The sequence below is a fragment of the Nylanderia fulva genome, unplaced genomic scaffold (assembly GCF_048542155.1).
Source record: "Nylanderia fulva isolate GAGA-0341 unplaced genomic scaffold, ASM4854215v1 Scaffold54, whole genome shotgun sequence".
NCBI lineage: Eukaryota > Metazoa > Arthropoda > Insecta > Hymenoptera > Formicidae > Nylanderia > Nylanderia fulva.
In genome coordinates this window covers 9,601-21,972 of record NW_028190632.1, presented here as the reverse complement: position 1 = coordinate 21,972, position 12,372 = coordinate 9,601, and the positions used below count along the sequence as shown (strand labels likewise).

Sequence of the window (12,372 nt, the reverse complement as noted above, 5' to 3'; positions counted from 1 at the left end):
ATAAATACACACAGAAAATTAATTTTTTATCATAATATGTCACATTTGTGACATTGTTAATAGAGTGAATAAGAATTGCAAAAATTAATTTAAAGTATTTTTTTTTTAATATATCCTCAGTACCTTTTTTACGTGAGAAGCTTTATTTATTTTTAATAATTGACAAAATTAAAAAATTTTTAAACATAAATAAGTCTCTAACACAACAAAGATATTGAGAAAATATTCCAAAAAATACCTTTCAGTCAATTTTTTGATTAGTTCATTGATCAATCGAGTATATATAGTATATACACACGTAAATGCTTCCAAGAACTCATACGCGCATCGTAGAGACAGGTCAGTTACGCGTCGCGAACACATGACTATGCGATCAGCTGATCGCCTGTGCATCGTCAATCGACTGCCTATAATGGCCTTAGTTCTCCTGATACGAGATCAAGTTTAATACGATCGTTGATAATCTCAAATCTACAATACTGTATACATTATAGACAAGATAGACTACTATAGATAATGGAGAAAATTAAGAATTTTGTCGCATGTGACAAATATCGAAAGAATTTTTTCTATCAAAGTCGGAAAAATTAATTTATTGTTAAAAATTAATATTATGCTACGCGAAAAAATTAATTTTTTCTCTCTCAAATTATTTCTTTAAATTTAATTTTATATCTATATTATATTTAATTTTATATAATTTTATAACTTCATATTATTATTTTATATCTGTATTTTTTTACTTTTTCGCGGATTATATTTAAATTATGGAAGGATAAATATCTATTTATTATTTTGTAAAATTTTATTTCGTTATTAAATTATTAATATTGCAAATCTTTTCAATAAATTTATGCCAACAAATTTTTTTTTAAATATTTTTATTCCAATACCCTATTATAGGGTCACGTTGAATATATTCGAAAATCAGATGGCTGAAGTCATTCACTACGCAAATATTAATGACAAAAGCTTTGTTAAAATGGAATAACTATGTTAATTATATAAATTTAACGTATAAGACGGGCAACAAGAGCCAAATCGCGGATGACAATGCGTTATCCTAACGAAACTAAATAATTTTCCGTTAGAATTAAATACCGGTGCACAAGGCACCAAATTTTACTTGGACACGGCCAAGATTTTAAAATATGAAATAATCTCATATTTGAGATTTAATTTCAATACCCCCTTTAACCCCCCTACGGAAAATAAATAAATGAATGCAAGAGAAAAATATAGATCCGAAAATCGCTGAATCGGGAATCGAACCCGAGACTTTTCGCTTGCCGGGCGACTGCTCTTCCAGCTGAGCTATTCAGATCCTTTCGATTCTATACTTTTCTCTGTTATATATATTAATGTTGGTAAACAAACGCATTTTTAAGCCAGCGTGTATCAATATAAGAGTTTTAACAAGGCTCTGTAATATAAATATAAATTTAACGTATAAGACGGGCAACAAGAGCCAAATCGCGGATGACAATGCGTTATCCTAACGAAACTAAATAATTTTCCGTTAGAATTAAATACCGGTGCACAAGGCACCAAATTTTACTTGGACACGGCCAAGATTTTAAAATATGAAATAATCTCATATTTGAGATTTAATTTCAATACCCCCTTTAACCCCCCTACGGAAAATAAATAAATGAATGCAAGAAAAAAATATAGATCCGAAAATCGCTGAATCGGGAATCGAACCCGAGACTTTTCGATTGTCGGTCGAATGCTCTTCCAGCTGAGCTATTCAGATCCTTTCGATTCTATACTTTTCTCTGTTATATATATTAATGTTGGTAAACAAACGCATTTTTAAGCCAGCGTGTATCAATATAAGAGTTTTAACAAGGCTCTGTAATATAAATATAAATTTAACGTATAAGACGGGCAACAAGAGCCAAATCGCGGATGACAATGCGTTATCCTAACGAAACTAAATAATTTTCGGAAAATTATTTAGTTTCGTTAGGATAACGCATTGTCATCCGCGATTTGGCTCTTGTTGCCCGTCTTATACGTTAAATTTATATTTATATTACAGAGCCTTGTTAAAACTCTTATATTGATACACGCTGGCTTAAAAATGCGTTTGTTTACCAACATTAATATATATAACAGAGAAAAGTATAGAATCGAAAGGATCTGAATAGCTCAGCTGGAAGAGCAGTCGCCCGGCAAGCGAAAGGTCTCGGGTTCGATTCCCGATTCAGCGATTTTCGGATCTATATTTTTCTCTTGCATTCATTTATTTATTTTCCGTAGGGGGGTTAAAGGGGGTATTGAAATTAAATCTCAAATATGAGATTATTTCATATTTTAAAATCTTGGCCGTGTCCAAGTAAAATTTGGTGCCTTGTGCACCGGTATTTAATTCTAACGGAAAATTATTTAGTTTCGTTAGGATAACGCATTGTCATCCGCGATTTGGCTCTTGTTGCCCGTCTTATACGTTAAATTTATATTTATATTACAGAGCCTTGTTAAAACTCTTATATGTTAATTATAACTTTGCAGTGTGTCAAATAATGCTATCGATTGAATAAATTGTGGATCGCGAATCATTGCAAATTAAAAATTAACTAAATCAGTTTGCATACTCTCGAAATTTGCTCAATCCATTTATAATACAACACTTTTTCAATTCTCAAAACTGTTACTTTTATTTATTTCTGTGAGATTATTGATTTATTTTTCAAACTTTCGAAATTTTTGAAAAAGAACTAAAAGAGTGTCAATCAAGTTCAATTTTACAAAACCAATCATTATATTTTTAAACAAACTAAAGTATTCTTTAAATAATATAATCGAAATTTTATACATATGTATGTGCAAGATCAAAGAGAATTGCATGTTTTATTCGATTAAATTGTTAGATTTTTAAAGTTTTGTTTCAAATGGATTGAACAAAATTCGCGCGATGTCAATTATTCACATAAAATAAATAACAAGAAAAATAGACTCAACAGTCGTTGACATCAAAGGTGTCGTTTATATCCAAGCTCTTAATCCTTATCGCTTATATCCTTATCGATGTTTAATATGAGCTCAGCTTCTCACATGAAGAACACTCACACGAATTTTGAATCGATCAGAAAATTACATAATTACGATCGCGTTCACTAATTAACACGATAGCCGGATCGTTGGACGCTTCATTGGTCACTTCCGACACGTACTTATATACTCGCCAATTCCCGAAAGGCTAATTACTATCACCTCGTATGTATATACGACGAATTAAAATACACGATACTTCGACATTTCTCAAAATTTTCGTCGCAATAATTCTTTTAATATAATCGCCGACGTGATACTTCGCGTTAATTTTTGTCTACACGCAACGACCGATTTTTGTTAAAGAGGCATCTACAATGGGAATTTAAGATGTAAGACGTAAGAAATTAATTAATCACAATTCAATGAAAAGAATAATCGAATGTGATGAATTTATTTCTTACGTCGTACGTATTAAAATCTCATCGAAAACACGTTTAAAAATGTCCGTGCAACAGGCTTGAACAGGCACAAAAAACTGACGATCCTGACGAAGCCCGAGCTTTCGCCCTCACTTCACCCTAGACTTGCGTCGTGGAAAAGAACACATGCACGACGAGCATCCAAGACGCGTTTATGTGTATGTGCATGTGTGTACTATTCGAGACACACAATTTCGTCGAGACGAACGATTCTTGAAAACTGATAACTCGAGCAATACGGAAATTAGCGAGCCAGCCGATTTCTAAAATTTACTCGACAAAAACGATGCCAGTTTTACGGGTTTTTTCTAAGTCGTCGACGTTCTCGGGAAGCGTTTGTATATTGATTCCTTACAGTATCCCCATAAAAAGTAAATCAAGAGAATTAAGGTCCGGGGAATCTTGCGGGCCCAAACGTATCGGGCCATACCGACCCATCCAACGTCCAGGAAAACTGCTCGTTCAAGTAGTTTGTTACAATCCTGGCGTTGTGTGGTCAAGCACCGTCTTGTTGAAAGAACATTTTATTTCTTTCAAATAGTGGCACTTCTTCTAAAAAATCGGGCAGATTTTCTTTCAAAAGTTCCGCGATACCATAGGGTACGCCTATTTAGCAGGCTAGAGTCTCGTTCGTTATCGGAATTAACCAGACAAATCGCTCCACCAACTAAGAACGGGCCATGCACCACCACCCACCGAATCAAGAAAGAGCTATCAATCTGTCAATCCTTCCGGTGTCTGGGCCTGGTGAGGTTTCCCGTGTTGAGTCAAATTAAGCCGCAGGCTCCACTCCTGGTGGTGCCCTTCCGTCAATTCCTTTAAGTTTCAGCTTTGGCAACCATATTTCCCCCGGAACCCAAAAGCTTTGGTTTCCCGGAAGCTGCCCGCCGAGTCTATCGGAGGAACTTCGGCGGATCGCTAGCTGGGCATCGTTTATGGTTAGAACTAGGGCGGTAATCTGATCGCCTTCGAACCTCTACTTTCGTTCTTGATTAATGAAAACATTTTGGCAAATGCTTTCGCTTTCTGTCCGTCTTGGCGACGATCCAAGAATTTCACCTCTACGTCGCAATACGAATGCCCCCATCGTCCCTATTAATCATTACCCATCGGGGTTCCGAAAACCAACAAAATAGAACCGAGGTCCTATTCCATTATTCCATGCACGCAGTATTCAGGCGAAGGTAGCCTGCTTTAAGCACTCTAATTTGTTCAAGTAAACGTATAACCGGCCCCGACTCGACACTCAGTAAAGAGCACCGCGACGGGATATTAGTTGGGCCGCCCCTTCGCGAGGCTAAGCCCACCGGTAGGACGTCCCCACATCACGCCAGTTAAACACCGCGAGCGGTGAACCGACGGTGTGCGACACAGATTCAATTACGAGCTTTTTAACCGCAACAACTTTAATATACGCTATTGGAGCTGGAATTACCGCGGCTGCTGGCACCAGACTTGCCCTCCAATGGATCCTCGTTAAAGGATTTAAAGTGTACTCATTACGATTACGGGGCCTCGGATGAGTCCCGTATCGTTATTTTCGTCACTACCTCCCCGTGCCGGGAGTGGGTAATTTGCGCGCCTGCTGCCTTCCTTGGATGTGGTAGCCGTTTCTCAGGCTCCCTCTCCGGAATCGAACCCTGATTCCCCGTTACCCGTTACAACCATGGTAGGCGCAGAACCTACCATCGACAGTTGATAAGGCAGACATTTGAAAGATGCGTCGCCGGTGCTAGGACCGTGCGATCAGCACAAAGTTATTCAGAGTCACCAAAATAAACGGTGGACAAACGGCGAGCCGCCCGCCACCGATTGGTTTTGATCTAATAAAAAGCGTCACTTCCATCACTGGATCGGGACATCTGTTTTGCATGGAATTAGCTCTAGAATTAAACCAACAGTTATCCAAGTAAATGTGGGTACAAATCTACATGAAACCATAACTGAGTTAATGAAGCCATTCGCGGTTCATCACCTTAATTCCGGCATGCACTGAGACATGCCATGGCTTGAATCCGGTGAGAACAAGCATATGAGCTACTGTGCAGGATCACGCAGGGGAGCTTCGTTGTTCGGTTACTCGCAAGGAGTAACTCGCGAGCGAGCCCGAAGACTCGTCGCTAGCTCTTTTTCGCGCGCTACGCGCGCGTTCGATGCCGAAACACCGACGCGCGCGCGACACGCTCGTATGTGCCATTTTATTTGCCGCCGGTCTTGCTCAGCCGGTCGGCGACACTCTGCTGTGTTTAACGCTATTATGTAAAGCGTACGAGAGAACGACGGAGCGAGAGTAAACCCCCGACGCCGCCGCCTCTCTTCTTCCTCCTCCTCTCCGTTCAAAAAATCCACAAGATCAAAATACTCGTGTTCTTATTCTCCCAAATGTTATGATGCGCGGTCTCGAGAGACCGCGCGATTCACCCTGACGCTAGATCGACGATGGCGATGCTTAGACGTCGAGGACTGTTCTGTCTGGTTCGTACGCGTTTAACCGCACACGACCAGCAATAAGATTTTGCTACGGCGTACAAAGCGAGCGGGAAGAAGCAAACTCTTCCCGCAAACTCGTATCCGTGGAGTAGATGCTCGGTAAGCGCGACGATTCCGCTGCTGCGTACGAAACGAGAGGGAACCGCGCGGCCAACACCTAGAGGCGTGCGCGCCACATAAGAGCCATTACGGTCTTGCGACACCGACTCGTGGCAATGCTGTGCTCGTAATAAATAAGTGTGCGTTAATTTTGCGCGCGTTCGGCGACGAACGAGAAGAGCCGCACCGTAATCCCCGGCGAAGAGGAATACGAGACGACGCGAGAGTCGAACGTACGTTCTCGCGAGACACGCAACCTCCAAGCATAGAAGACTTGCGGCGGGCGCGTTCTGCGACGATCGTATATTATTTTATATATTCGTGGTTTCCAAATCAAACATTTTATATAAATGTTCTCTCCGTGTCAGAGTCGCGACTCGACAAAATCCGTATCTCGACCGTTCGGGGCGATTCTCGTTTGTCACGTCGAGAGCGCGACACGTACAATATTAATCTCTCCTACCTCTTATGTACCCAACCGACCGGCCAAGCGGGTCGGCGACGGTACGGAGAGCGGTGCGAAACACGCCGTGGTGGGCGAGGAGACTCGAGAAAAGGTACGTTTACGACTCGTCCGGACTCGCTCGACTCGTTCGACGCGCCGAGCGCGACGTATCTCTTATAGTACCCAACCGGCCGGCCAGGCGGTCGGCGACGCACGTCCTACGCACGGCCCGTATGCGAGCGCGAGCGTCGAAAGGCGCGTTCAATCGAGAACATTGTCGCGGAGAGCGAACGATCGAAAAGTCCTATTGTACGATAAAATATTATCACGATAGCCGTATGGCGAATGTCAAAACAACGATAATTAGCCATTAATTAAGAAGGAAACAAACGAAATGCCGGACAATAAGGTATAAGCACCGACGGTACCTCCGGCCGGGCGGCACCTCCGGGTCGGGCGGCACCTCCGGGCCGGGCGACACCTCCGGGCCGGGCGACACCTCCGGGAACTACGGCCGACCGGCGACAACTCCGGGACGGGCGGCACCTCCGGACGACCGAATGATCTCTCGAAGTCAGACGACCGCCGGCGGGTACCTCCGGAACACTTAACGACGATTTACGGCGCCCCGCAACGAGGAGAGCTACGTAAAAAACGTTTCGGACGAAAGTTACTTACTATTCGGCGCTCGCTCGACATGAGGGCGCTGTCCGATTACTAACTCGAAAACGTGTCTCAAAACCCACGTGTCGGAGACATATATTTCGAATTATTACGGATGATACGCAACACGCAAGCTGGCGGTGACCGCGATTACGGTACGGAACACTCGCCCGATGCGAAATCACGCGCGCGGCAACCGAGACGGCTCGTTTACGGGCGTGATTATACGTGCGGCACCACATAACGGCCGGCGTCAACTTGGGGACGGACGGCACCTCGGGACGGGCGACACCTCCGGACGACCGAATGATTTCACCAAGTCCGTCGCCGACCGCGGCGGTACCTCCGGGGCACTTGACGGCGAGTAGCGCCGCTACGAGGAGATAATAGCTACGATACGGAAATACGTTTCGGACAAAGGTTTCGTACTTTTCGACGCTCCGCACGACCGCGCGAACACGATTATTACGATATCTGTCTAATTTCCGGCTACCACTCGTCGGATGCACAATCTTCGAGATTCTACGACCGATACGTGGACGAATGCAGGCAGGATGCCGATAAGCGAAGCCGGAGTGTTTGCACGAATAAACTTTCCGATGCGTCCTCATTTAATTAATCTCATTTAGCTCGCTCGTTAGCGGTACAAGCGAGAACTCGGGAACAGGCGCAAGTTCGCTCGCGGCGCGTTGCTCTCGCCGGCAAGCGAGAAATTTTTCGCAAGGCCGCGATAGCGGGCGTGTTGCCTTGGTTAGCGGGCCGACACCGCCTCCTGGCCGCAACCGTTGCCCGTACCAAAGTCCGATTCGCAGCGTGGTTTGCTTTTGTAAGGCGGGGCGACACCTCGTGGCGGCACGCGCCGCCCGTGCCCCAACTCGCGATCGCGGCGTGTTGCTTTCCGTTGGGCGGGGCGACACCTCCGGCGGCACGCGGAGCCGCTTGTAGCGGCCCAAGTCCGTCGCGGCGTGTTGCTTCGTTGGCAGGCGACACCTCCGGCGGCACGCGCCGCCCGTACCCCAAGTCCGATTCGCGCGTGTTGCTTTGTTGGCGGCGACACCTCCGGCCGGCCACAAGCCGCTTTTTTCAAGTTCGCTCGCGGCGTGTTGCTTTCGCCGGACGAGCGACAAATTCTTCCAAGTTCGCTCGCGGCGGGTTGCTTTCGCCGGGCGAGCGAGAATTCTTCCAAGTCCGTTCTCGCGGCGTGTTGCTTTCGCCCCGGCGAGCGAGAATTTTTTCCAAGTCCGTTCGCGGGCGTGTTGCTTTTCGCCGGCGAGCCAAGAAATTTTTTCCAAGTCCGTTCGCGGGCGTGTTGCTTTCGCCGGCGAGCGAGGAAATTTTTTCCAAGTTCAGTTCGCGGCGTGTTGCTTTTTCGCCGTCGAACGTGTGGAGTCTCGTCTAACCGACAAGGACGAATCCCCAAGCCGAGGGCTGAGTCTCAACAGATCGCAGCGTGGCTAACTGCTCTACCGAGTACAACATCCCGCCAGGTACCTAAGTCGTCTACAGTACGATTCCGAGTCTCGACATCGAACTTGCGAAAACCCATGATCGTAGCCGTTAGACACGCCGTGCCGTCGTAGCGGTGAGATCCCGGCGACGGGCGATGGCGCTGTACGGCAAACCGGGCTCGTTGCGACGACCGGCCCGAGGACCGGCCGCCCTAGTATAGTGTCACATTGTTTTGACACATTGCGCCTTTCGACTCACGAGACCTCCTAGAGATATCATTGCCACCTTCGACTGGAGAGGATACGGCTTTAGAGGCGTTCAGGCATAATCCCACGGATGGTAGCTTCGCACCACCGGCCGCTTCGACCGAGTGCGTGAACCAAATGTCCGAACCTGCGGTTCCTCTCGTACTGAGCAGGATTACTATCGCAATGACTAGTCATCAGTAGGGTAAAACTAACCTGTCCTCACGACGGTCTAAACCCTCACGTTCCCTGTTGGCGGGTGAACAATCCGACGCTGGCGAATTCTGCTTCGCAATGATAGGAAGAGCCGACATCGAAGGATCAAAAAAGCGACGTCGCTATGAACGCTTGGCACGCCACAAGCCAGTTATCCCTGTGGTAACTTTTCTGACACCTCTTGCTGAAAACTCTTCAAGCCAAAAGGATCGATAGGCCGTGCTTTCGCAGTCTCTATGCGTACTGAACATCGAGATCAAGCCAGCTTTTGCCCTTTTGCTCTACGCGAGGTTTCTGTCCTCGCTGAGCTGGCCTTAGGAACACCTGCGTTATTCTTGACAGATGTACCGCCCCAGTCAAACTCCCGCCTGGCAGTGGTCCTCGAATCGGATCACGCGGGGAGTATTAAAGGCGATCGGCCGAGGCCTCACGCCACTCTGACACGCTTGGCTCTAGAACCAGTGACCGCCGGGGCGCGAAGCCCTCGGGGCACGCGCTCCCGCCTAACCGAGTTAATAAGGAAACGATGAAAGTATGGTATTTCACCGGCGATGTTGCCATCTCCCACTTATGCACACCTCTCATTGTCTCCTTACAGTGCCAGACTAGAGTCAAGCTCAACAGGGTCTTCTTTCCCCGCTAATTTTTTCCAAGCCCGTTCCCTTGGCAGTGGTTCGCTAGACAGTAGATAGGGACATTTATTATTTATTATTTGTTTGCACTCCGTCATTTCGCGGCTCCCAAGTGTTATATCATATCCGCTGTTTTATCTTAATGCTTAATTGTATTCATCTAACTCGTTCACAATCAATTGATTCGTATATGTTTCAAGTGGTTATGTATAAGGTTTAGTTCTGTATAGAAATTTATTAAGTATCAATTATGGCTTTCTTAGCCGTGCCGTAATTCGTTACTAACGTTTCCCATCCCAGCCACGTGGAGGGGAGCCATTCTACTCAGCGAAACCATTTCCTTATTTCATATTGTTTTTTCAATAAAAACAACAGATTCTTTGTAACTTCTTTCTTCTTTTAATTTAATAGTCTTTTCCATATTCAGAAAGACATTCCATTTTCAATTCCCTATTCTGTTGTTTTTCTTAAATGTTCATATTTTTATACAAGAGAAGATAATATGATATACTGTCTCCTCATCATCGCAATAGGGACAGGATAGGTGTTTGAAATTCATCCCCAATCTGAAATAGTCTATCCGTCTTGTAGAACCGTGACTAGATAGTATGGAGGAACATATTCTGATTTGGGAACGAAACCAGGGATTTTTCCCACGAATGTCACATTGGGAATATAGGTATACTGTAATACGGCCCTTGAGCGAATTTTCCATCTGTGTTGCCACGTTTCTTCTAAACTATTTAACAACTTGGGGACTTTAATGTTTTTAATGTACTCCTTTGTTCTTTCTTCAAAAGTCGTTTTTTATTCTCATGTTATCATAAATAAAATTTTTATTTTTCTTAATATTATAAAATGCAGCGTCTTTACAGCTTGCAAGTCAATAGGTTAAAGTACCAGTCAGAGATTTGTAGTGCTTCAGTTGATGTTGTTCTGCAGATAATTATTAAGGTTGCTAATATAACAAAGCGCTGGGCAGCGTCCAATTGCCTTCTAGCTTGAGAGTGAGTGGCTCTTAGATACCCACGAGCACCCCACAGCATATAGCATAATTGGCAGTAAAAGAGATTTATATAACAGTTTTCAAACATCCTCCTTCCTATTCCCATCTACTTCTAGTGACTCTTTTAATTTTAGCGAATATTTTCCTGACTTTCTCCTTAGTATATCTTATATGCGGCCAAAAACGATAGCTTTTCATCCATGTATACTCCGAGATACTTTATTTCTGTACAAAATTTTATCTTTTTTTGCCCTAAGAAGACTCTGGGCTTCCTTTCAGCATCCAGATTCCCTTTTAATAACACAGCCTTGTTTTATTTCCTATATTTGTAACCGCTATCCGTACTCTCCATTTCATTATCCGGTTTAGTTTCCTTCTGCGCCTTCTTCCTCTAATTGTTTCCTGGATTTCCTGGCACTAGGATTAGAATATCCATCCGCATATGCTATGTATTCAGATCTCGTTCCAGCTTCAGTTTTTGTTCCACTAATAATTGGTCCATAACTATGTTCCCTGCTTGGGCCCAAAATGGAACCCTGAGGACACCCCTTACTCAGGAGCTTGGATACCCCCAATTCACTCTCCCGGCTTGCCAATTGTACCCCTCTCGATTCGAGAAGTAAAATCCTATGAACACCTCAAACAACTTCCTTGTGCAGTGCACACTCCTAATCCTGTCCAAAATCCCATCCAAGAAGATGTCGAATGCTCTACTTATATCGACAAATATGCCTATTACGTACTTTGATTCGGCCGATTATTCACGCTGCTGACCGCTCTGCATATTGCTGTCCTCCGTTTGATCGTCCCTTTATGAAGCCATATTGATTGTCGGAGCACATTTCTAGACTTCGTAAATTACCTGAAAACGTTTGTACCATGATTCTTTCGTACACTTTCCCAACAACTGACAACAGTGAGATTGGCCTGTACGATTTAGGATCGCTCGGGATTCCTTTTCAGGGCTTTTGAGCAGCAGTGTTTAAATCCGCCTGTTTCCATTGCTGTGGAAAGCTGTTTTATCAAAGCATGTGTTGAAGAGTGAGTAAAGTGCGTTTGGTGCTGCCTTCCAAACTAGTTTTAATATTTCCGCTGTTATTTTATCCGGACCAGGAACTTTTTTTCTTCTTTGTTCTTTTAATTGCTTCATCTATTTCATGCCATTGCTTTATTTCCTTCTGTTCCATATTGTAGTTTAAGTATTTCGCTAGTATCTGTTCTTTATGTTTTTGTGAATCCTCTGCTTCTGTACTTTCCTTCTCCATCCGGGCATTAATGTTTCCAAAAGTCTCTTCGCCGATGAAGTCCAATCAGTTGAAATCGCTACCTAATTTAATCGTACTTAGGATAATTACTATTTTAATCTTTCCCATCATTAGCTTGTATGCCCAGTCCCCAAGGGTTTTTCGTAGTGTTCCGGTTTACGAAATCATTCCACGAGTCCTTTTTTGCCTTTCCAATCTCTCTCCTTGTAGTCCCTTCTTAGTCTGCAGTATATATCAAAACTGTATTTATACGCCTTTCATATTTAAGTTCCTGTACCGTTTACAGCTTCTACGAGATGCCTGCCAATCTTTTCTTTAAGGTTGGTCAGTTGTTCGCTCTAACCAGGTACTGTTTTCCTAGACAGGGGTTCTCTCCTACTTAG

At 44.1% G+C, this 12,372-nt stretch overlaps 1 non-coding gene and 2 pseudogenes across 1 annotated transcript; all 3 read right to left on the bottom strand.

Annotated features, from left to right (window-relative positions):
- Positions 1-1,681: 1,681 nt before the first annotated feature.
- TRNAV-GAC (transfer RNA valine (anticodon GAC)) lies at positions 1,682-1,756 on the bottom strand. The gene has a single exon. It is a non-coding gene; the product is annotated as a tRNA-Val (tRNA).
- A 2,573-nt stretch (positions 1,757-4,329) lies between these two features.
- LOC146721147 (small subunit ribosomal RNA) lies at positions 4,330-5,537 on the bottom strand (annotated as a pseudogene).
- A 3,047-nt stretch (positions 5,538-8,584) lies between these two features.
- Positions 8,585-10,559, bottom strand: LOC146721146 (large subunit ribosomal RNA; annotated as a pseudogene).
- Positions 10,560-12,372: the final 1,813 nt, after the last annotated feature.